Genomic DNA, 24673 nt, shown 5'->3' with positions numbered 1-24673 from the left:
TCACTAAACTCTCACTCCTCCCTGCCCCCAATCTGATATCTTATCTTTGTGAGGCTGTCAGTTTTCTACTTTCTTTTGTCACATGCTGGACACCTCAAGTTGCTTCAGTTGTGTCTGACTCTTTGCAACCCCATGGACTGTAGGCCATCGGCTCCTATGTCCTTGGAATTCTCCAGGCAAGAATACTGGGGTGGGTTGCCGTGCCCTTCTCTAGGTGATTGTCACCATCCAGGGATTGAACCTGCATCTCTTACGTCTCCAGCATTGGCGGGTGTGTTCTTTACCACCAGCGCCACCTGAGGAGCCCAGTTCCACGGACCCAAGCCTGTGTGTGTGGACTTTTACTGAAGGTTTGAGGTAACAAAGGGAGATAACATGCAGCCTAGAAAATGATCAACAATAAATATTAGATCTGAAAAGTCCCTTTGAGATTCTTGCCTCTGGAAGCTCTCATAGGACCAGTTCTTGGCAAAAAGCCATGTTGACATCCAGCTTCTTGACTTCTCCCTTTCCCCTCTCTCACGCTGTCAGGCTCCATCCTCCTCCCATGTTTCCTGCTTCAAAGCAATGTGGCTCTGTTGGAGAATTCACTTTGTTTTTTGAACAAAGAAATTATCAAAGTATTTGATGGAATTCGGGCTTCTCTCATAGCTCAGTTGGTAAAGAACCAGTCTGCAATGCAGCAGACCCTGGTTTGATTCCTGGGTTGGGAAGATCTACTGGAGAAGGGGTAGGCTACCCACTCCAGTATTCTTGGGCTTCCCTGTGGCTCAGCTGGTAAAGAATCCATCTGCAATGCAGGAGACCTGGGTTCAATCCCTGGGTTGGGAAGATCCTCTGGAGAAGGGAAAGGCTACCCACTCCAGTATTCTAGAGACCCAATTTATAGTACTTTGTTACAATGGTCCTGACAAACTAAAATGGTGCATTTGTGTAAAACAAAGGCTTTATTAATCATTTCTTAATTCCTTGGTCTATTTAGAACCTAAAATGTGGTGGGAAGACACTATTTTGATGAGAAAATTTTCTGATAGTAAGTAAACTGTTTTTAAATATAAGTTAATGCAATCTGTAAAAACCAAAATTGAAATGCCTTCTAATTAACCAAATAATTGCCCCGAAGAAGAAACATCAAGGTGGGGGAGAATAAGCAGATATTTATTAATGGGTCTTGTGTTTCCTCTTGGAAGGTTTGTCTGCTTGTAGATGAACTGGATGCTTGTTAGAGTGGACCAGATACAGAAAGTGAAAATGAACACACTGGGGAGATGGAGGCAGCACCAACATCTCCCAATCCATGCAGCCAACCTATCCTAAAATGCAAAAGGAAGCAACAAAAACCTCTCTTGACTGCACTTTCCCCCCTCTCAGCTCCATTACATAAATAAATGTTTAAAAAGAACTGTCTATATACTCTGTGTTCCCTACCTCATCTTCTTTTTGTTCTTTGCCCTTCTCCAATCTGTCTCCACCCCTTGCTGTTTGACTGAAACTGCTCTTGTTCAGGGCTCAGAGACTGTTTCAGCAACATCTCCCCCTCATCTTACTTCTCCTGTAGAGGCGCTTGGTCTTGCTCACCATTTCCTCCTATTGACACTCTTCTGGCTTCTATGATCCTGGGCTTTCCTGGTTTTCACTACACCTCTCTGGTTGTGCTTCTGTCTTTGCCGCCTATTTCCCCTCTATCTGGGCTTCCCTGGTAGCTCAGCTGGTAAAGAATCCGTCTGCCATGCAGAAGACCCTGGTTTGATTCCCGGGTTGGGTGATCCCCTGGAGAAGGGATAGGCTACCCTCTCCAGTATTCTTGGGCTTCCCTGGTGACTCAGACTTTAAAGAATCTGCCCACAATATGAGAGACTTGGGTTTGATCCCTGGGTTGGGAAGATCCCCTAGAGGAGGGAACAGCTATCCATTCCAGTATTCTTGCCTGGAGAATCCCATTGACAGAGGAGCCTGGCAGGCTACAGTCCATGGGGTTGCAGAGTTGACATGATGAGCAACTTTCACCTTCTCCTCTATCTGCTCTGTTTATGTTGCTTTACCCTGGATCTTCTTTTATTATCTGTCTGTACTCTCTTCCTACATTGTTTGATTCAGTTTCATGGCTGAAAATGCTATATATATATATATATATGCTGATAAATCCCAAATTTATGTCTTAACTCAAATCTCTCTTCTGAGCTCCAGACTTTTATGTCCAGCTACCTGCCTACTGATCCTTTCCATTTATGCATCTCATTGTATCTTAAACATATTTTCCAAACTGAGTCTTTAATGGCCATGCAATCAATTCTATAAAACCCACTGAAAGCCTAGAACTCAGCCTGCATTCTCCCTACACTGTCATCCACTTCTCTCCATCTCTGTTGCTACCACTTGATTCCAGGCCACTATCACTTACCATTGAGTGAATGTAACAGCCTTTGACTAATCTCTCCTCTGCCCCTCTGGCCTTCCTCCTCCTCCAATAGTCAGAAAGAAATTTGTGTATCAGAATAGGATCATTTCATTCTCCTGCTCAAAACTCTTCTGTGACTTCCTACTGGACCGAGATTAAAATCTAACCACATTGCAGTAACCTCCAGGACAAGCATGATTCTGTCCCTGCCTCCATGTGGAGCGCCATCTTCCCTTACTCATCGCTTTCCACTGCACAGTCCTCTTGAATTTCTCCAAGAGGCTGAGACTTTATCTATCTTGAGGCATTTTCACATCTCTCTTCTGCCTGAAATGTTAAGCTAATAGCACGGTGTGAAAATAGAGAGTTAAGCCACATGATGGCTTTTGGCCACTTATTACAGGCTCCCTTTGTGGCAGAGCACCTGGGGTGTTCTCATTGTGCAGATACTTGGGGTTTTATGAGGCAGAGCCTATGAGGTGGAAGTTTGGTTGCTTACTGATACCTGAGTGTGGACCAGAACTGTAGCTAGGGGGTGCACCTTTGACATTTAAGAGCCCTTCTGAGGGTGATTTCATGCAGATTATTGTTTGTTGGAAAGAAAACATGGTGGAAATTCTTTCCACTTACACCATTGATTCCTTTGCGTTTTGTGTGCATTCTGAGGTGAGCTGATTTGGTAGCATATAGGTAAAAAGAGAAGTGGCTTTGCATGCAAAATAATAAGTAAAAATCAGTTGGTGTTCCTGAGATCAACTTTTTCTTTTAAAAAAAATAGGAATGCAATTTCAAAATACATATTTTCCAATATCATCACTTTTATTTCAGAGCTTTAGTTTTGAGACTATGATATATATTCCTTTCCCAAATTTCAGACATTCACATGCCAGCTTCAAGATATTTTTGCAATATTTCTGTAGTAATTTTGTTAATATTTATTTTAAACTTCATCATAACAATAACACCTGGGAAATTAAGTTTGATGTTTTAGGTTGCATCTGTCTATTTATAATGATACAAGTGCTTCATTATCAAAATGAGAAGTGTTCACCTGTGTACCATGTAGAATTAATTATAAATCTTCACAATTTAAGTACCACTTTTAGGAAAAGCTATTATGTACCATTCTTAAAGTCACTCCTACATAGTTGACACCATATTTAATTATGTTTTTATATAAGCTAGGATGAAAAGAATTCTATTTCCTAAGCATGGACCAGTTGAAGACATTAAAGATATAATGGGAAACATGTAGCCAGGCTAAAATTAAAATTTGTCTTGTGTAATAGGAAAGATGTAAAATCCATCTATGAATAAAAAGGGATGTGGTTTACTGAGGTACATCCATCTCTCTGTATTGTTTATGTTTTGAGCTTTACTCCATTGATGCCAGTTTGTGAAAGGGACGGGTCACTTCCCCTTGGCATTAAGAGACTCTGAGTCCATCTTCACTCTACAAATGATGAGCTATTAAATATAGCACACATATGCAGATGAACCCAAGTTCCCAGGCACAAATCTCCATATAAAAATGAAAGTTACTTTTCAAAAGAATGATGGATGGCTATTTATTATTCCTTGGTCCTCCTTTTCACGAACTACACCTATTTGTTACTCAGGCAATATGGTTAGGTTGGGACCTTGGTAATAGAACAGATCAAAATTAATTGGACTATGTGGGAATTGAATGGAAGACCAACTTTGACCTCATTAGCACAACGTTGTAGTCAGCTAAGGTTGTCAAATTCAACAATCATGGAAACATTCAAAGGAAAAACTCATTTTAAGGGGAAATTGAGTGTATGGTTATCACAGTATTCAGCTTCGTAGATAGAAGATTAAAAGGCAACAGTAAAAATATCAGAGCACAGATTCAGTTGGATTTCCAGCCCAGCATTGTCTCTGTTTCTCATGTTGTAGTCAGTGGTGGGACAGTGCTCAGGAACGAGGACTACTAATCTGCCATGGTTTTATTAACAGACAGTCACATAGAATGATACAGTGAGCTGTTAGGAAATGGTCAGTCTATAAGCATCCTTGAAATTATGTTAATTGTATGGTGCATAGTTCAGTTCAGTTGAGTTGCTCAGTTGTGTCCTACTCTTTGCGACCCAATGGATTGCAGCACACCAGGCTTCCCTGTCCATTACCAATTCCCGGAGCCTATTCAAACTCATGTACATCACATTGGTGATGCCATCCAACCATCTCATCTTCTGTCGTCCCCCTCTCCTCCCACCTTCAGTCTTTCCCAGCATCAGGGTCTTTTCCAGTGAGTCGGTTCTTCGCAGCAGATGGCCAAAGTATTGCGGTTTCAGCTTCAGCATTAGTCCTTCCAGTGAATATTCAGGACTGATTTCCTTTAGGGTGGACTGGTTGGATCTCCTTTCAGTCCAAGGGACTCTCAAGAGTCTTCTCCAACACCACAGTTCAAAAGCATCAATTCTTCAACACTCAGCTTTCTTTATAGTCCAACTCTCACATACACACATGACTAGTAAGAAAAACAATAGCTTTGACTAGACGGACCTTTGTTGACAAAGTAATGTCTCTGCTTTTTAACATGCTGTCTAGGTTGGTCATAACTTTTCTTCCAAGGAGCAAGCGTGTTTTAATTTCATGGCATGGCTGCAGTCACCATCTGCAGTGATTTTGGAGCCCAGAAAAATAAAGTCTGTCGCTGTTTCCACTGTTTCCCGATCTATTTGCCATGAAGGGATAGGACCAGATGCCATGATCTTAGTTTTCTGAATGTTGAACTTTAAGCCAACTTTTTCACACTCCTCTTTCACTTTCATCAAGAGGCTCTTTAGTTCTTCTTTACTTTGCCATAAGGGTGGTGCCATCTTCATATCTGAGGTTATTGATATTTCGCCTGGCAATCTTGATTCCAGCTTGTGCTTCATCCAGCCCAGCATTTTGCATGATGTACTCTGCATATAAGTGAAGTGAGCAGTGTGACAATATATAGCCTTGACGTATTCCTTTCCTGATTTGGATCCAGTCTGTTGTTCCATGTCCAGTTCTAACTGTTGCTTCTTGACCTGCATACAGATTTCTCAGGAGGCAGGTCAGGTGGTCTGGTATTACCATCTCTTGAAGACTTTTCAACAGTTTGTTGTGATCTACACAGTTAAAGGCTTTGGCATAGACAATAAAGCAGATGTTTTCCTGGAACTCTTTTGCTTTTTTGATATCTAAGAGATGTTGGCAATTTGATCTCTGGTTCCTCTGCCTTTTCTAAAACCAGCTTGAACATCTGGATGTTCACGGTTCGTGTGCTGTTGAAGCCTGGCTTGGAGAATTTTGAGCATTACTTTGCTAGCGTGTGAGATGAGTGCACTTGCGAGGTGGTTTGATCATTCTTTGGCATTGCCTTTCTTTGGGATTGGAATGAAAACTGACCTTTTCCAGTCCTGTGGCCACTACTGAGTTTTCCAGATTTGCCGGCATATTGAGTGCAGCACTTTCACAGCATCTTTTAGGATTTGAAATAGCTCAACTGGAATTCCATCACCTCCACTAGCTTTTTTCATAGTGATGTTTCCTAAGGCCCACTTGACTTCACATTCCAGGATGTCTGGCTCTACGTGAGTGATCACACCACTGTGGTTATCTGGGTTATGAAGATCTTTTTTGTATATTTCTTCTGTGTATTCTTGCCACCTCTTCTTAACATCTTCTTCTTCTCTTAGGTCCATACCATTTCTGTCCTTTATTGTGCCCATCTTTGCATAAAATGTTCCCTTGGTATCTCTAATTTTCTTGAAGTGATCTCTAGTCTTTCCCATTCTATTGTTTTCCTCTATTTCTTTGCATTGATCGCTGAGGAAGGCTTTCTTATCTCTCTTTGCTATTCTTTGGAACTCTGCATTCAAATGGGTATATCTTTCCTTTTCTCCATTGTCTTTAGCTTCTCTTTTATTCACAGCTATTTGTAAGGTCTCCTCAGACACCATTTTGCCTTTTTGCATTCCTCCTTCTTGGGGGTGGTCTTGATCCCTGTCTCCTGTACAATGTCTTGAACCTCTGTCCATAGTTCTTCAGGCACTCTGTCTATCAGATCTAATCCCTTGAATCTGTTTGTCATTTCTGCTGTATAATCATAAGGGAGTTGATTTAGGTCATAACTGAATGGTCTAGTGATTTTCCCTACTTTCTTCAATTTAAGTCTGAATTTGGCAATAAGGAGTTCATGATCTGAGCCACAGTCAGCTCCCGGTCTTGTTTTTGCTGACTGTGTAGAGCCTCTCCATCTTTGGCTGCAAAGAGCATCATCAATCTGATTTTGATATTGACCACCTGGTGATGTCCATGTGTAGAGTCTTCTCTTGTGTTGTTGGGAGAGGGTGTTTGCTACGACCAGTGTGTTCTCTTGGCAAACTCTGTTAACCTGTGCCCTGCTTCGTTTTGTACTTCAAGGCCAAATTTGCCTGTTACTCCAGATAGCTCTTGACTTCCTACATTTACATTCCAGTCCCTTATAATGAAGAGGACATCTTTTTGGGTGTTAGTTCTAGAAGGTCTTGTAGGTCTTCATAGAACTGTTCAACTTCAGCTTCTTCAAAAAAACTTCAACTTCTTCTCCAGTGCAACTATTGGAGACAAGTAATAAGCTAATCTTTCTTGGGTGCAGTGACTGGATACTATAGCTACTATTGCTTGCCACTTAAGCAAAAAGACCATGTTCAATGAGAAGGTTAGGATTAGGATTTCCAAAGCAATAGACTAGAGAGGCGGTGAAGGCAGTTTTTGTTCAGGAACAGGGCACACATATATGATCGCCTGTGGAATGTTATCTCTCTGGTCACTTCTGTAGATGCAAGAAATAGCATTAGTGCAAAACAATCAAAGGACAAGTCTCTATGTGGTTCTTTAAAAATTTTTATTGAAATTTATTGTTGATTTACAATATTGTGTTAGTTTCAGGTATATAGCAGAGTGTATAGTATATATAGTTATACATATACTTATATATGTATATTTATACATATATACATATATATATATCATTATACATATAGATAACTATAATTATATAGTTATTTATAACTATAATTATAATTATAACTATAATAACTATAACTATAATTATAATTATAACTATATAGATATGTATCTATATATGTATTCTCTTTAGATTATTTTATACTATAGGTTATTATAAGGTATTGAGTATAGTTCTCTGGGCTATACAGTAGGTCTTTGTTGGTTATCTATTTTGTATGAAGTAGTATATGTATATTTAATCCCAAACTCCTAATTTATCCCTTCCCCACCCCCTATATATTTCTGATGACATCTGAAAACCTGTTTTTCTCTTTAAACTAAAGACAAGGAGCTTAAATTTTTTCCTCCCATTTCTTTCCGTTTCTCCTATTGTTCTCATTAAAGATTTTCTTCATACTTGTTTTCCACAAATAATTTTATTGTTGAACTCTTTACTTTATCTTGACCTTGAGTTTCTTGTCTGGTAGCTGTGAGTTTGTATTAATGATGCTCAGCTGGTACCAGGCATTCCTGTTCCTAGTCTAGACTGAACTTTTGAGTAAGGTATGATCTGAAGTGCAGCCCCCACAGCCCTCCAAATATTGTGTCCTTAAAATTAAATTGTTAGAGACTAAATAATTTATCTATTCGGTTATTATTAATTGAGCAACTAACACATGTTAAGTACTGTGATAGGTACTTAAAATGAAATGGTGTGCAAAAACAGATGAAACGTGGAATTTCATAGCACTTGCAGTAACATAATAGTAGTTACAACAATTATCTTTGGAATTTTGCACTTTTGAACTTAGAATGTGGATTTTAAAGTAAATATCTCCTGGACTAAATACCAAGACTTTAGCTGTTAGTGGTTTAGAGGGATTTGACTTCAAGCTGAGAGGAAGACTGTAGAAACAGCTTTAGACTTAGTCATTTGAGAGGCAGGACACAGGATAACAGGAAATGCCATTTTGCTTACAGCATTGATTTGAGGAGGTACAAAACTGGTGAGGGTGTTCCAGGAACCAAGTTCATATATTGAGAGATAAGAGAAAGCTAGAGTCTTCATTTATTTGACTGTCTTTGCTCATTATTATTCTGGAATGCATGGGAATTAGATGTCCAGGTTTCTAAAAATTCATCTCAATTGCTCTGGTTTAGTCATTAACGTTGTATCTGTGTTGCAGTTCATCTGCTATGGCTTTTCATGTTTTTATGTGTATTTCTCAAAATTGACTTTTTGACTGTTTACATGTTATTAATGAATCCAGTAGTCATGTATGGATGTGAGAGTTGGACTATAAAGAAAGCTGAGTGCTGAAGACTTGATGCTTTTGAACTGTGGTGTTGGAGAAGGCTCTTGAGAGTCCCTTGGACTGCAAGGAGATCCAACCAGTCCATCCTAAAGGAAATCAGTCCTGAATATTCACTGGAAGGACTGATGCTGAAACTAAAACTCCAATACTTTGGCCACCTGAAGTGAAGAACTGACTCATTTGAAAAGACCCTGATGCTGGGAAAGATTGAAGGGGGGAGGAGAAGGGGACGACAGAAGATGAGATGATTGGATGGCATCACCAATGCGATGTACATGAATTTGAGTAGGCTCCAGGAGTTGGTAATGGACAGGGAAGCCTGGTGTGCTGCAGTCCATGGGGTTGCAAAGAGTCAGACACAACTGAGAGACTGAACTGAAACTGAATGAAAATATTAGAAAACTCTATGATGTTACCTTCCAAAGTGTATAAAATCGTTATACTAAAAGGATTTGAATTAAATTTTAATTTTTTAAAATTATTAAAGTATGATAATACATTTACAAGAGACTCGGAAAATACAGAACTAGGTTACATATAGTCCCACTATATATTACAAATTTTTAAAGTAGGTAAATTAAGATTTTTAGTTGGGTTTCAATATCAAACTCTCAAACAATAATAGAATGAATATATGGAGAAATAAAAGGATATAGGAGACCTGAAAAGCTTTGTAAGCCAATTCAACATAATTAAGATTTATACAATTCTCACACAGTGGTAGGATACAAATTCTTGGATATAGTCTGTATCCTTGATTGTGTCCTTGTAGGATACAGTCAAGCTCCCATAGACTGTAAATTAGGAGACACTGGACACATCCAGTGTCATATCCAGGGACATAAAGCAAGGCACAAAAATCTCATGGTCTAAAGGTATTGAAATCATACAGAGTCTTTTCTCTTATCACTATGGAATTATGTTAGAAATCAATATAAAAATATATTTGAAAATAACTTGCCTATTTTCAAGTGCAATGTGACATTTACCAAGAGAGAGCGTCGACTTAGCCACCAAAAGCCTCAGTAAAATTAGACTGAAAAAAGCAGAGTGATTGCAGAGAAGAAAACATTTATATGAGAAATGAGTATCCATATGAGAAATTAATATTAAAAATGGCCAAAAAAAAAAAAAAAAAATGGCCAGTGTGTGCGTTCCCAGTTGCTTCAGCCGTGTCTGAATCTTTGTGACCCTGTTGCCTGGAGCCTGCCAGGATTCTCTGTCCGTGGGATTCTTCAGGCAAGAACACTGGAGGGGGTTGAGGTGCCCTCTTGCAAGCGATCTTCCTAACCCAGGAACTGAACCCGTGTCTCCTGCATTGCAGGCAGATTCTTTACTGCTAAGCCAGCAGGGAAGCCCCAATGTTGTTTAAGATACTTCAAACAAAATCCTATATATTTGGAAGTTAAATATCCACTTTTAAATAATGGGTGTATCTACGAAGTCATAACAAGGAGAATTAGAATATATTTGTAATAGAATAAAAATGAAAAGAGAACTTAACCAGAGTTTGTTGCATATAGCTGAGGCTGCTCAATGCATTTAAATATAATGTGGAGTCTTGAATAAAGTATGAAAGCAAATAATGGACACTAGCATAAAATTTTGTGAAATTTGAACAAAGACTGTACTTTAGTTATCCTCTGGAGAAGGGAAGGGTTACCTACGCCAATATTCTTGCCTGGAGAATTCCGTGGACAGAGGCTCCTGGTGGGCTACAGTCCATGGGGTCGCAAAGAGTTATACATGACTGAGCAACTAACACACTTTCACAATAAAAGGATTTGAATTACAGTTTGAAAAGCTATTAGTTTACTCATCATTCTTGATCCCAAGAGATGTTGTATGCTTACTTCAAATATTTACTTCTTTTTATGCCAATATCTAAATAATGCAGAAGATAGAGAACCATATGTTCTCTATGTTCATCCAAATATTTTCATATGAGAATAATAGGTTGTTTGCTAATTTTTATAAAAGCACAGTTGCTTGACATTATATATCCTTTTGATTAAGAGTATATAGCCTTAATGATATATTATCTTATTATTATATGATTTTGGAGCTTAGAACAATTTATACTGTGTCCTACTAATTAAAATGGTTACTTCCTTTAATCCAAGGAGCAAGTACTCTGAATCTGTTCACACTGATATAATCATAGTAAAGCTTAATAGCAATCTTTTGCAATATTCAAATTCAAGGCTTTCATCTCCAATTCATCTCATTCCACAAAACCTCTCTGGTTCTACTGGGATTTACCCACTTATTCATTTTGTTCAAATTCTGCCTCTCTTTTTTCTTCCACATCTAATCAATGACTAGGTTTTGTCAACTGAACCACAAAAATGTTTCTCGTGCTCATCAATTCATTTCTATCATCTCTGACACTGCCTTAATTTCGCTCCTTATTTCTTCTCAACCACAAAATTGCAAACCCTCCACCCACTTCGTCTTCAGTGTACCTCTGTGAGCCTGACCTGTCTAGAATTCAGCTCTGATTGTGACTTTTCTTAGCTGAAAAGATTTCAGGCACAGCGGAGGTATTGACATCAGAATCAAGTCCAAGAATCGGGCTTGCATTTTTGGCCTTCTACAATCCAGCCACAACTTATCTTTCCAGTGTTAGCTTCCATTACAAGCTCCCCTTCCTGTGTTCCCATACTCTGTTCCAACCTAATGTCCAGAAATTTATCCACAAGATTCCTTCTGCCTGACTTCCCTCTCCCCTACTGATCTTCAAATTCCTGACCCATTCTTCATAAATGCCACCTTCCAAGCATGTTTTCCCATCCTCCAACCAGAAGACATTTCCTCTGTCTCTACATATCGTTTTGGAGTTGTTAAAGTTCCTCTGTTGTGTTAGTTGTATGTATTCATGCCTGTATTAACCAGATGAAGGTATGTAAAGCTGTCTTTATTGAATTCAATTTGATAATATCTTGTTGAGAATTTTTGCATTTATACTTATGAGAAATATTGGTCTATAGTTTTCCTTTCTTGTAAAGTCTTTCTCTGGTTTTGGTATTAGGGTAATGCTGATCTTAGAATGTATTTGGAATGTATCTGCTTCTATTTTTTGGAAGAGATTATTCTAGTAGAGAGGATGCTTCCAAATACCTAAAATGGAAGCTTAAGTTGTTGGTTTTAGATACTTCTTCTCTTCTAACAGCGCTATTAATTTCTCATAATGCATGTGAAAGTTATCATAAGACTACGCATTTCTGAAGTTGACAAGTGTACTTTGTTCTTCTTTGTATTCTCCCAGGGAAGAATCTACAAATCAGCATTTTCCAAATCTGTCATTCCCATTTTGTCTTCATATTTTGCCAGTCTTATGCCACTTATGATAATAATATTTTTAGAGAGCATCACTTTTTAAATAAACATCTTGAAATGGACTCTTTTAAGTACAACTAAGCTAAAAATGAAAACATAACCTCGTAAATAGAGGTTGTCTTGAAAAATAAATATTAGACTACTATTAAAATGAAAATGTTGACTGGATACTGTCTAAAGTCATCTCAGATACCAACAGTGATCTTCATAGTATGCTTTTGGAAACACTAAAACAAGTATTAGTGAAAGAGTATGCAAATGTGTTTCAAAGTTCTTTCCAGTGTTTGGAAATTTTTTCATGTAAAAGGTAACATAGTGAATTTAACAGAATGTTTGCTTTAATGTGAAGGGAAAAAGTATTCAATTTGTAGTCAGAAGACTTGGATTTAAGTGCTCTGTTTTTCTACTGGCTGCATAATACAGAAAGTCATGCAGATCCTCATTGGTAGAATAAATGTTATCCACGTGACTGTGTTGTTAGATTTAAATAAGCTATGACCATGCTTTAAATTTTTCTTATTTTATGGAGGTATGATTCTGAATGCATATACCTGTGTCTACATCTACCCTATATAATGTAGAATTCAAGGTTTACCAGTGATCAATTATTTTTAGCAATATTTGTGCAACTTTTTCTTTTGAAATGAATACCCATTCAGAGTCATAGAGTTATGAACTACCAAAGAAGATTCATATTAATGAAAAATTTTAAATCAAAATTTATGGAGAAAAGAATTTGGACAAATTTGTTAACTTGGAAAAATATTTATTTTTGAGATTTCCTTAAAGGTTAAAAAACTTATTCTTTTTTCTGGGTGTTTACAGTTAGAGTATGATAGTAAATTGTATCTACTATTTTGATAAGTCAAGCCAATATGGCCTTATCCATTCTTTTTTCTATTTGTCAAGTTTCTTTCACTTATTCTTTTTTTTTAATTGCCAAAATTTTCCAAACAGTTATTTCAGAATTGCATACAAACTCGATGATGAACAATTGTTTGGTGCCATTGAAAAAAAATTCCCTAAATGATTGTTTCACCCATTAAATGAATTATTGGTTTCTGAGCCACTATACCAAGTAGTTGGAATAAGAGCCAAAGTAAGTTAACAAATTGTTTATGAACCAAATGGGAGTACATTTTAACATAAAATTTCTCTTTTTTTTTTTTTTTTTTCATGCTTTATTTTTTTATTTTTTTTAATTTTTTTATTAGTTGGAGGCTAATTACTTCACAACATTTCAGTGGGTTTTGTCATACATTGATATGAATCAGCCATAGATTTACACTTATTCCCCATCCCGATCCCCCCTCCCACCTCCCTCTTCACCCGACTCCTCTGGGTCTTCCCAGTGCACCAGGCCGGAGCACTTGTCTCATGCATCCCACCTGGGCTGGTGATCTGTTTCACCATAGATAGTATACATGCTGTTCTTTTGAAACATCCCACCCTCACATTCTCCCACAGAGTTCAAAAGTCTGTTCTGTATTTCTGTGTCTCTTTTTCTGTTTTGCATATAGGGTTGTCGTTACCATATTTCTAAATTCCATATATATGTGTTAGTATGCTGTAATGTTCTTTATCTTTCTGGCTTACTTCACTCTGTATAATGGGCTCCAGTTTCATCCATCTCATTAGGACTGATTCAAATGACTTCTTTTTGACAGCTGAGTAATATTCCATGGTGTATATGTACCACAGCTTCCTTATCCATTCATCTGCTGATGGGCATCTAGGTTGCTTCCATGTCCTGGCTATTATAAACAGTGCTGCAATGAACATTGGGGTGCACGTGTCTCTTTCAGATCTGGTTTCCTCAGTGTGTATGCCCAAAAGTGGGATTGCTGGGTCATATGGCAGTTCTATTTCCAGTTTTTTAAGGAATCTCCACACTGTTTTCCATAGTGGCTGTACTAGTTTGCATTCCCACCAACAGTGTAAGAGGGTTCCCTTTTCTCCACACCCTCTCCAGCATTTATTGCTTGTAGACTTTTGGATAGCAGCCATCCTGACTGGCGTGTAATGGTACCTCATTGTGGTTTTGATTTGCATTTCTCTAATAATGAGTGATGTTGAGCACCTTTTCATGTGTTTGTTAGCCATCTGTATGTCTTCTTTGGAGAAATGTCTGTTTAGTTCTTTGGCCCATTTTTTGATTGGGTCATTTATTTTTCTGGAATTGAGCTTCAGGAGTTGCTTGTATATTTTTGAGATTAATCCTTTGTCTGTTTCTTCATTTGCTATTATTTTCTCCCAATCTGACGGCTGTCTTTTCACCTTACTTATAGTTTCTTTTGTAGTGCAAAAGCTTTTAAGTTTCATTAGATCCCATTTGTTTAGTTTTGCTTTTATTTCCAATATTCTGGGAGGTGGGTCATAGAGGATCTTGCTGTGATTTATGTCGGAGAGTGTTTTGCCTATGTTCTCCTCTAGGAGTTTTATAGTTTCTGGTCTTACATTTAGATCTTTAATCCATTTTGAGTTTATTTTTGTGTATGGTGTTAGAAAGTGTTCTAGTTTCATTCTTTAACAAGTGGTTGACCAGTTTTCCCAGCACCACTTGTTAAAGAGGTTGTCTTTTTTCCATTGTATATCCTTGCCTCCTTTGTCAAAGATAAGGTGTCCATAGGTTCGTGGATTTATCTCTGGGCTTTCTATTCTGTTCCATTGATCTATATTTCTGTCTTTGTGCCAGTACCATACTGTCTTGATGACTGTGGCTTTGTAGTAGAGTCTGAAGTCAGGCAGGTTGATTCCTCCAGTTCCATTCTTCTTTCTCAAGATTACTTTGGCTATTCGAGGTTTTTTGTATTTCCATACAAATTGTGAAATTCTTTGGTCTAGTTCTGTGAAAAATACCGTTGGTAGCTTGATAGGGATTGCATTGAATCTATAGATTGCTTTGGGTAGAATAGCCATTTTGACAATATTGATTCTTCCAATCCATGAACACGGTATGTTTCTCCATCTGTTTGTGTCCTCTTTGATCTCTTTCATCAGTGTTTTATAGTTTTCTATGTATAGGTCTTTTGTTTCTTTAGGTAGATATACTCCTAAGTATTTTATTCTTTTTGTTGCAATGGTGAATGGTATTGTTTCCTTAATTTCTCTTTCTGTTTTTTCATTGTTAGTATATAGGAATGCAAGGGATTTCTGTGTGTTAATTTTATATCCTGCAACTTTACTATATTCATTGATTAGTTCTAGTAATTTTCTGGTAGAGTCTTTAGGGTTTTCTATGTAGAGGATCATGTCATCTGCAAACAGTGAGAGTTTCACTTCTTCTTTTCCTATCTGGATTCCTTTTACTTCTTTTTCTGCTCTGATTGCTGTGGCCAAAACTTCCAACACTATGTTGAACAGTAGTGGTGACAGTGGGCACCCTTGTCTTGTTCCTGATTTCAGGGGGAATGCTTTCAATTTTTCACCATTGAGGGTGATGCTTGCTGTGGGTTTGTCATATATGGCTTTTATAATGTTGAGGTATGTTCCTTCTATTCCTGCTTTTTGGAGAGTTTTAATCATAAATGAGTGTTGAATTTTGTCAAAGGCTTTCTCTGCATCTATTGAGATAATCATATGGTTTTTATCTTTCAATTTGTTAATGTGGTGTATTACGTTGATTGATTTGCGGATATTGAAGAATCCTTGCATTCCTGGGATAAAGCCCACTTGGTCGTGGTGTATGATTTTTTTAATATGTTGTTGGATTCTGTTTGCTAGAATTTTGTTAAGGATTTTTGCATCTATGTTCATCAGTGATATTGGCCTGTAGTTTTCTTTTTTTGTGGCATCTTTGTCTGGTTTTGGAATTAGGGTGATGGTGGCCTCATAGAATGAGTTTGGAAGTTTACCTTCTTCTGCAATTTTCTGGAAGAGTTTGAGTAAGGTAGGTGTTAGCTCTTCTCTAAATTTTTGGTAGAATTCAGCTGTGAAGCCATCTGGTCCTGGGCTTTTGTTTGCTGGAAGATTTTTGATTACACTTTCGATTTCCTTGCCTGTGATGGGTCTGTTAAGATCTTCTATTTCTTCCTGGTTCAGTTTTGGAAAGTTATACTTTTCTAAGAATTTGTCCATTTCATCCAAGTTGTCCATTTTATTGGCATAGAGCTGCTGGTAGTAGTCTCTTATGATCCTTTGTATTTCAGTGTTGTCTGTTGTGATCTCTCCATTTTCATTTCTAATTTTGTTAATTTGGTTCTTCTCTCTTTGCTTCTTAATGAGTCTTGCTAATGGTTTGTCAATTTTATTTTTTCAAAAAACCAGCTTTTAGCTTTGTTGATTTTTGCTATGGTCTCTTTAGTTTCTTTTGCATTTATTTCTGCCCTGATTTTTAAGATTTCTTTCCTTCTGCTAACCCTGGGGTTCTTCATTTCTTCCTTCTCTAATTGCTTTAGGTGTAGAGTTAGGTTATTTATTTGGCTTTTTTCTTGTTTCTTGATGTAAGCCTGTAATGCTATGAACTTTCCCCTTAGCACTGCTTTTACAGTGTCCCATAGGTTTTGGGTTGTTGTGTTTTCATTTTCATTCATTTCTATACATATTTTGATTTCTTTTTTGATTTCTTCTATGATTTGTTGGTTATTCAGAAGTGTGTTATTTAGCCTCCATGTGTTTGAATTTTTAACAATTTTTTTCCTGTAATTGAGATCTAATCTTACTGCACTGTGGTCAGAAAAGATGACTGGAATGATTTCAATTTTTTTGAATTTTCCAAGACCAGATTTATGGCCCAGGATGTTATCTATTCTGGAGAAGGTTCCGTGTGCACTTGAGAAAAAGGTGAAGTTGATTGTTTTGGGGTGAAATGTCCTATAGATATCAATTAGGTCTAGCTGGTCCATTGTGTCATTTAAAGTTTGTGTTTCCTTGTTAATTTTCTGTGTAGTTGATCTATCCATAGTTGTTAAAATTTCTCTTAAGATAAAGTTTTCTGAAGCATTTTATAAGGATCAAGTTTTTTAAAAAGGTACATTTGAGAAGTGATTTAGTAAAGCAATGTTAGAAGCTTTGTGGTCATTGAAGCAAAGGGCTCAGTCTTTGGATTCAATGGCAATCATAGTTTTTTTTTGTGGACACAGTAAACTCTGTATTTTGAAGCATAAATAATGAATAAATAAATTTAATTTTTTACATAGCCTAATTTAATAGTGCATACTCTTGACATGAATAGTAGATATCATCTGTCTACATAGATAATCAAAAGTCTGAAAACTACACTTTCAGTGAATGTGTTCCCTCTGAGCAATACTAATAATGAAGACTGGGAGCCAGGTCCTGTGATATTTATGCAACTGCTAAACTCTCACTGAAGTCAATGGGGCTTGCTTACGTAAGGGCTGCAAGCCTTAGCCTCCAGAGATTAAAGGGGGAAAAAAAATCCTTAAACTCTTTCAACATTAATATTGCCTGTAAGGAATCCAGCCATGATCTAAGCCATGGAGCTTTTTGAACCTAGCAAGTAGAAGGGTAAACAATAAACACCAGTTATTTTAAGAACGATCTAATCAGAGTTCAATGAGAAGCAATATTATATTTGATCTCTAAAGTATTAATACTTGTATATCATGGTTAGACATTTTTATGTAGCCCATTATCCAAACAATGGCTTAAGTATGTGGTATTTAATAAATCAAGGTTCCATGGCCATGGGACTGAGGGGGAGTGGAAATGAAGCACCTTCTCTCCATTTTTTTTTCCTCAGGTGCAATTCTGTGTTAATATAAGAGAAGTGTGGCCTTCCTTCTCATAGGACTAAAAGTGAGATAATCCCTGTGTAAGAAATCAGTAAGTACGGTCTGCTTAATCTAGTCCCAGTGTGAAACTGTTGACATTTGTTCTTTTTTCTCTCATTATGTGACTGGGCCTGTTTTGTGCTGGATTAGGCACAAATCTCCTATGCAGCACATTTGGCATGTTACTAGTAGTTTAACTTCATTAATAATGTATGAAGAAAATGTAATCCACGACAAGGAAGGAAAGAAAAGTATTTTTTTTTTTTTTGCTTCTCTCAAATCCTTTGGAATGAGTAATTATTCAACATTTTATATTTGATGTTACATTGTACAATTGAACTCCCGTAATGATATTTAAAAAAGAAACTTTGGCAAATGCTGTCCCAAAACACACCTTTTAAAATTTTAAAGGTGATTTACCAATGGCCAGAGCTTGTTAAACATAGGAGGAAATTAAATATTTATTCAGCTTACTTCATTTTCAGGGTCATAAATGCTCTTTCTGAGTCATCCCCAATAACAAGAATTTCCACCAGCAAAGTCATTATCAGACTATCAAGATAGGGGAATGCTAAATTAAGATGAGATCGTATAAACAAATAAGAACACATGCAGTCTTTCACGGGAGTGCAAAATGATCGTTTCTGATTGAAATGTTTCTAGCTAAATGAGTTTGGCTGTTTTGAACAAAATTGTGCCCAAAGATAAGCCCCTTGCCACTACCGCTGCTGTTGCTGCTGCTTTTTTATGTTTTCTAAGCTGCTTTTGAAAAGATAAAATGGAACTATACTTGGAACAATGCTTTCTGTTTTTCCATACTATTGATATTTGTGGAAAGTCACAAAATGGCCTAAGGAAGCTAAGCTCACCCCAAGCAGTGGTCACTTACAAGTACTTTTGTACTCTGTACTCCCGTCACATTTGAGCGATCAGAGCAACAGCTGGGGAGACTTTCTCAACAAAGATGAGTGTCAGATAATCCTGATGAGATTCCACATCCAACATCTTTTGTAATTATGTCACATTCAGCTGTAATGGAATAATTCAAGCTGAAAGGACAAGCTTTGATCCTTTCTTAAACCTTTCCCTGTGGACTGGCTATCTAAAAGATTTAAAGATATTTCTGTTACAAGATCTAGTGTTTCCTCAGAGAAGTCATGCTCCTGAAGCATCGTGATCTACAAGAACAATATCAAGTTTGCCAAACGCATTTCTGAAAGCATCTTTTTCTGGGTGGGAGGGGTATATTGGATGAAGATGTCAATAATACATTATTCTTCCATTTTTATCAAGACCATCAAGATTCGCTGTCTTATTCTGTCATCTTAACAGGCAGACAGAAAAGTCATTTAAATACATTGTGGAAATGTGTCATTGCACATTTCAAGCATATGTACAAATTCATGCCTATGGTTATGAAATTGCATTTTAAGAAATAATAACCTACTGAAATACTAGATATGTTATAGAATTAAAAAATAAAAGATCGTTAGAATGCTAACTAGTTTAAGCTCCAAACTTCTTATTTATAGGTACTTTTGTGCAAAATATTGATATTTTACTTTTACTAGACTTTTGCATTATACTAATCAGACTGACAAAGTTTTCAAGTTCTAATTTAACACAAGGTTTTGTTTAATAATAAACATTAGTCATGTTAAAATCATGTATTTTTGCTTATACTCATCCCATTTCTAAGTTATTTTAATTTTTTTTATGTTTCAGTCTTACACTGTAATTGTTTTTTTTTTCCATCTTTCTCTGTTTCTTTTTCCTTTCTAATCTCAATTTTTTCCCCCGAGACTAAATTACTGACAACAGGAAAAGAATTGATAGGAGAAGAAAATATAGACTTGACTTTCGTTTTGGCTTGAAGAAAATTCTTACTAAAATAAAAACCAGTGTTAGAGAATAAGCTTTTTTTTTCCTTTGAGTGTCATTTTTAAAGAATGACTTTATATAACTCTCAAAGCATGACGATTTGACTGCTGTTTGATTTACTGAGCAAAGAAAAGATGATCAATGCATGAACATCCCCAAGTGAAAATCAAAGCATGATTTGGTAGAAATACAAAGAGGAAAATTGGCAGGACTAAGTGGTACAAATATTAAACAAATTTTGCCCGAACTAATGAAATAACCTTTAATTCATGCAGTAAAAGTACTCTGAAAGGTTGTCTTTTCTCACAGAGCGCTTCCTCCCTGCCCCCATTAGGAATAGCACAGGATCCTATTGCTAAATGCAACATGCTATGCCCTAAATAAAAAATGCATGTCTTTAGTTTACACATTAATGTGTTTTTATTTTGCATATTTATATGTATATGTACGCACATATGAAGAATAATTATAGACATGCTTTTGTTTTGGTTACGTCTTTAACTGTTTGTTTGATTTAAACTTCATTTTCTCAACTCTCATTATCATTATTTTGTCGATGAGGAAACCAAGTAGTTAGTGGACTTACAAAGGTAGGAGACAAAACTGGGGTTGAAACTGGAAATTCTATCTGTAAGTTTGACACTCTTTCTGGGGAACTACAGTTTTAGTTTTCTTTTTCTGATTTGGTGGGTGGTAGAGTTGACTCATTGGAAAAGATCCTGATGCTGGGAGTGATTGGGGGCAGGAGGAGAAGGGGACGACAGAGGATGCGATGGCTGGATGGCATCACCGACTCGATGGGCATGAGTTTGAGTAAACTCCGGGAGCTGGCGATGGACAGGGAGGCCTGGCGTGCTGCAATTCATGGGGTCGCAAAGAGTCGGACGCGACTGAGCGACTGAACTGAACTGACTGATTGTGATAGGAATAAGTGATATGTAGCTATTCAAGACTATACATTTCCCCCCTTACATGTTACTTTTAATTTGAAAATTCACAATGAGGTATTTTCTGAGATCTAGATTTCTTTTTAACAATGTATGTCATCTCCTTTAAAAAATTCAGGCTGAGGAAAATGAAAATTGTGCTTTCTGTGACTCACCAAAAACATTGAAAGGAACAGACTGGATGTTGTCATTCTTGCCTTTATGCATAAAGTTTAGATTCTGACTCTATGGTCATGTACTCAAAAGATTTTTGAATATTTGCTTGAGTGCAACTCAATTTTCTCCTTTTTTTGTCATGGTTGAATGAGCTATTTATAGTAAAACAACAAACTGGTTTTTGAACAAGTGAAGAATTTAAAATACGGAAAACTTGATCACTACCAGTGTCTTTCTTGCTGGTTGAATATAAAAAAGACCAGTAAATATTTTCCTAACAGATAAAAATTTGGTGGACTAACATCTTAAATTTCTACCTGATGTCCACCATATATAGCCTTACAATCTTTTTTCTTAAAATATTTTATCTTCCATCTCCAAATTGCTGCCTGCATTTCATACTAAAATTGAAGACAAGTCACATCCCTATGAATTCACCAAGTGAGCATTTGTGCAAATTTTAAGTGTTTAATATCACTTAATTCTTTGGATGAAAAATTCAACAATACAAAACCCATATCATGTGCTTTCAGGTTTTTGTGAAAAAATAGAAAGTACATGAATGAAATTTAATCTTTTATTTGTATTTCTCATCTCATACTTTCTTGATATTTTTCCAATTCAGTACCCCCAAAGATGCTTTTTTTGGGGGAAAATCCCCAGTATTTTAAGCCTTTAAAATAAATTACTGACCAGAAAACTCGAACCTTCTGCTCCTTGAATTTTGTTCAGATCTTAATGCTTTGTGTGTGAAGCAGAAAACACTTACTTTCTTCATTTAATCACCGTTTAAATACAAGGATGCATGCCAGAGAAGACATTTGTTGGTTTTAGGGCAATTTCCCCATAACTAATGATACAGCATTTTTTATTTTTAAATATGGCTACAGAAAGATAATTTTATATTGGAGCAACTTTTTATTTAAGAGACCATATATCTAAAGATCAGTTTTAGTCATAAGAAACAGAGTAGCTTATTTCCCATTTGTGGAGGCTCGCTCTAGAAAAACAAGTCTATTTCTTACTCTGTGAATACACGCAAAGATGTACACACACATATTTCTTTTCACATTATTTTAAAGAGCATGTTAAAAACACTTATTATCTCCAAATATAGTAAAAAGTAGAATGAATAGTACTATAATCCCCAGTGTACTCATCACAACTTCAGTAATTATCATGACAATCTCATTTCATCTACCCCACTGGATTATTTTGAAGTAAATTCAGACATACTATCATTCCATCTGTATATGCTTTTGTATATATCTCTAAAAGTAGTCATTCTTCCTAAATATGTAAAGCAATCCATTAACACATAGGATAATTAACCATAATTCTTCAAATATCACATTTAAAAGACAGCCTTTTCACATTTAATGAGCAGTCATTACCTTCTGGTTATTTCTTATCTTTTCCTTTAAATTTTCAGGAGTTGATAAAGTTAATTTCCTTTCTCAAACCCACATAGTGTGAAACAGTGGTTGAGAGTACGGATTTGAAAAATTAGAGGTCAAGTCCATGATTCGCTGTTTATTGGCTGTGTGACTTGGGGCACATTAGTAAGCCTCAGTTTCCTCATCTATAAAAATGGGAATAATAATGTCAGTATCAAAGGATTTATATGTATATATAAGTGCCTGGTATATAGTGAGTTCTTAGTAATCGTGAACTATTTTAAAAAAAATCAGAGTTGGAATTTGAATCCGTGTCTGTTGAATCCCAAAGCCCATGAACTTTCCCCCATGCTCACTGGCAGTGCCCCAGCCTGGACACTCTACAAAGAGTATCTAATGTGTGCTTATTAAGAGTCTACGCCTTGGTAGCACCAAGCTTTCCATCACCATTGGCAGGCTAGCGACTGGAATTCTCCCGCTGTGGCCATCGCTAGCTGCAGAATACAGCTGAGCCTCAACAGGTGGCCCTGGAGGTGAGTGGAGCCAGCACGGGCACACACAGCAGAACAAAGTGGGGGCAGGCGGGCCGGGGGGGTGAGCCACAAGGCCAGAAGCACTCCCCCCACCCCTCATGAGGGCGGGCTGCCATGGCCTGCATTCTACTTTCATCAGCTTCTTGCAGGGAGCTGGGATTCTGGGCCACTTCCGTGATTTGGATGCCCTAAGAGTGAGGCTGCTCTTTGTGTGGATTTATGCTCACAATCACAGTTCCTGTGCCTTCCAACTTTGTATTTTTTTATGTCAAGAACTATTCCAGACTAGATTTGGTCAAACCAGAGATTACAAATCAAGTTTTGAGAGTGATTGGATGCTGACCTGTTACAGATTCATCAAGAACTGAAATGTAACTCTGTCACAAAGCTAGAAGCTTTAGAAGACTGGGCCAAAGAGTATACAACTAATATTTATTAAGTACCTAAAATGGGTCAGGAACTGAGGGGCAGAAAAAGACTATATTTCCCTTTAGCTCTTGCTTTGGTAAGGAGTAATAGCTTAAGCTGGAGAAGGAAACGACAGCCCACTCCAGTATTCCTGCCTGGGAAATCCCATGGACAGAGCAGCCTGGCGGGCTACAGTCTGTGGGGTTGAAAGAGCTGGACATGACTTAGCGACTAAGCCACCACGACCACCTATAGCTTAAGCAGGAGACTTCTGTTGAGCTTATGTTATTATTAACGTTTAATGCTTCCATTCCTTAAATTTCTCCATGATTACACAAACCCATTGTCCTCTATTTGCTTCAGAAATAAGTGAGAAAGCTAATATCTCCTTTCATTAATTCAATAAACATTTTTTGAGCACCTACTATATTTCAGATACTTTTCTAGGCACTTTTACCATGGCAGTGAACAAAATCTCTCCCCTCATGGAACTTATATTCTAATGGGGAGATAGAAAATAAATAAGAAAAATATAAAGTATGCTAGCAAAAAATTCTAGGGAAGCATGAAGCTGGCAAGGGGGTTGGAAGTATTGAGGGGAATTATGCAAATTTAGACAAGGCAGACAGGGAAGATGTTCCTGAGAAAGTGGTTTAGGAATAAAGGTCTGAAGGAAGTGGGAGGATGGCCATGCCGATACCTGGGTATGAGTGTTTCTAGGAAAAGGGGACAGCAATGGAAAGGACCCTCAGGCAGATTGTGACTGGCTTGTTGGAAGAAAGATGGGGAGGCCATTGTGCCCTGAGAGAATTAGGAAGGGCAGCAAAGGAGAATGTGTACAGATTGTGGAGGGACTTGCTGGCCAGAGTGAGGATGTTGGCTGTTAGGCTGAGTGAGCTGGGAAGTGAGTGTAGGGTCTGAGCGGTGAGAGGAGTGATCCCACTGCGGCAGCAGCACAATCAGTCCTGCGGCTGATGGTGCAAAATAGAGGATTAATTAGGACAATGCCTGACATACAGCAAAGACCATAAAGTATGAACTGTTATAGTTAATTTAATAACTCACGGTCTTTACTGTTTATGTCCGTCAAATGAATTGAGAGGGAGACTCACTGAATGGGAAACACTCATTTTACTGAAATGAATACATAGAAATGATTAGGTCTGCTATATAGTTTTCTTTTATTTATGAAGTGATGATCCACAGAGAGTCAGCTTGAGAGGAAAATTCTTTGTGGCTGTGGCCTATCTCCTGAGAAACTTTAGGATTAAAATTTTTATTTTGGATGCTTAAGTCTCTGAGCTTCGGATTAGCTATAAGTAGTTAAAAAAAAAAAAACAACCCAACATAAACTGTTTTGGGAGACCAGAATCCAGTATACCTTTAGGATATTTAAAAAAATCTATCATTTAAAACATATTCCTTGACAAATTAAGTAATATGTAAATATACTCGTGCTTGTTATTCACAATGAATGATGTAGCTTTAAATTAAAATATTAGAATATGGTTTCCTCTATTATTCTGCTCTGTAGAAATACTTTTTTGCAGTATGTTCTAATGGCAAATATTAGA

At 37.1% G+C, this 24673-nt stretch overlaps 1 long non-coding RNA gene across 1 annotated transcript in view; it reads left to right on the top strand.

Annotated features, from left to right (window-relative positions):
* Window positions 1-11508: 11508 nt before the first annotated feature.
* The window catches only part of LOC122673508, a 105907-nt gene continuing 92742 nt past the window's right edge, over window positions 11509-24673 (top strand). Inside the window, exons 1-2 of the long non-coding RNA XR_006334701.1 lie at window positions 11509-11604; window positions 17747-17829. This is a non-coding gene — a long non-coding RNA (uncharacterized LOC122673508). The remainder of the gene's footprint in view (window positions 11605-17746; window positions 17830-24673) is intronic.

This window comes from Cervus elaphus, chromosome 17 (assembly GCF_910594005.1).
Source record: "Cervus elaphus chromosome 17, mCerEla1.1, whole genome shotgun sequence".
Classification (NCBI taxonomy): Eukaryota; Metazoa; Chordata; class Mammalia; order Artiodactyla; family Cervidae; genus Cervus; species Cervus elaphus.
The sequence above is the reverse complement of the archived record's forward strand: the minus strand, read 5'-3'. Positions and strand labels throughout refer to the sequence as shown.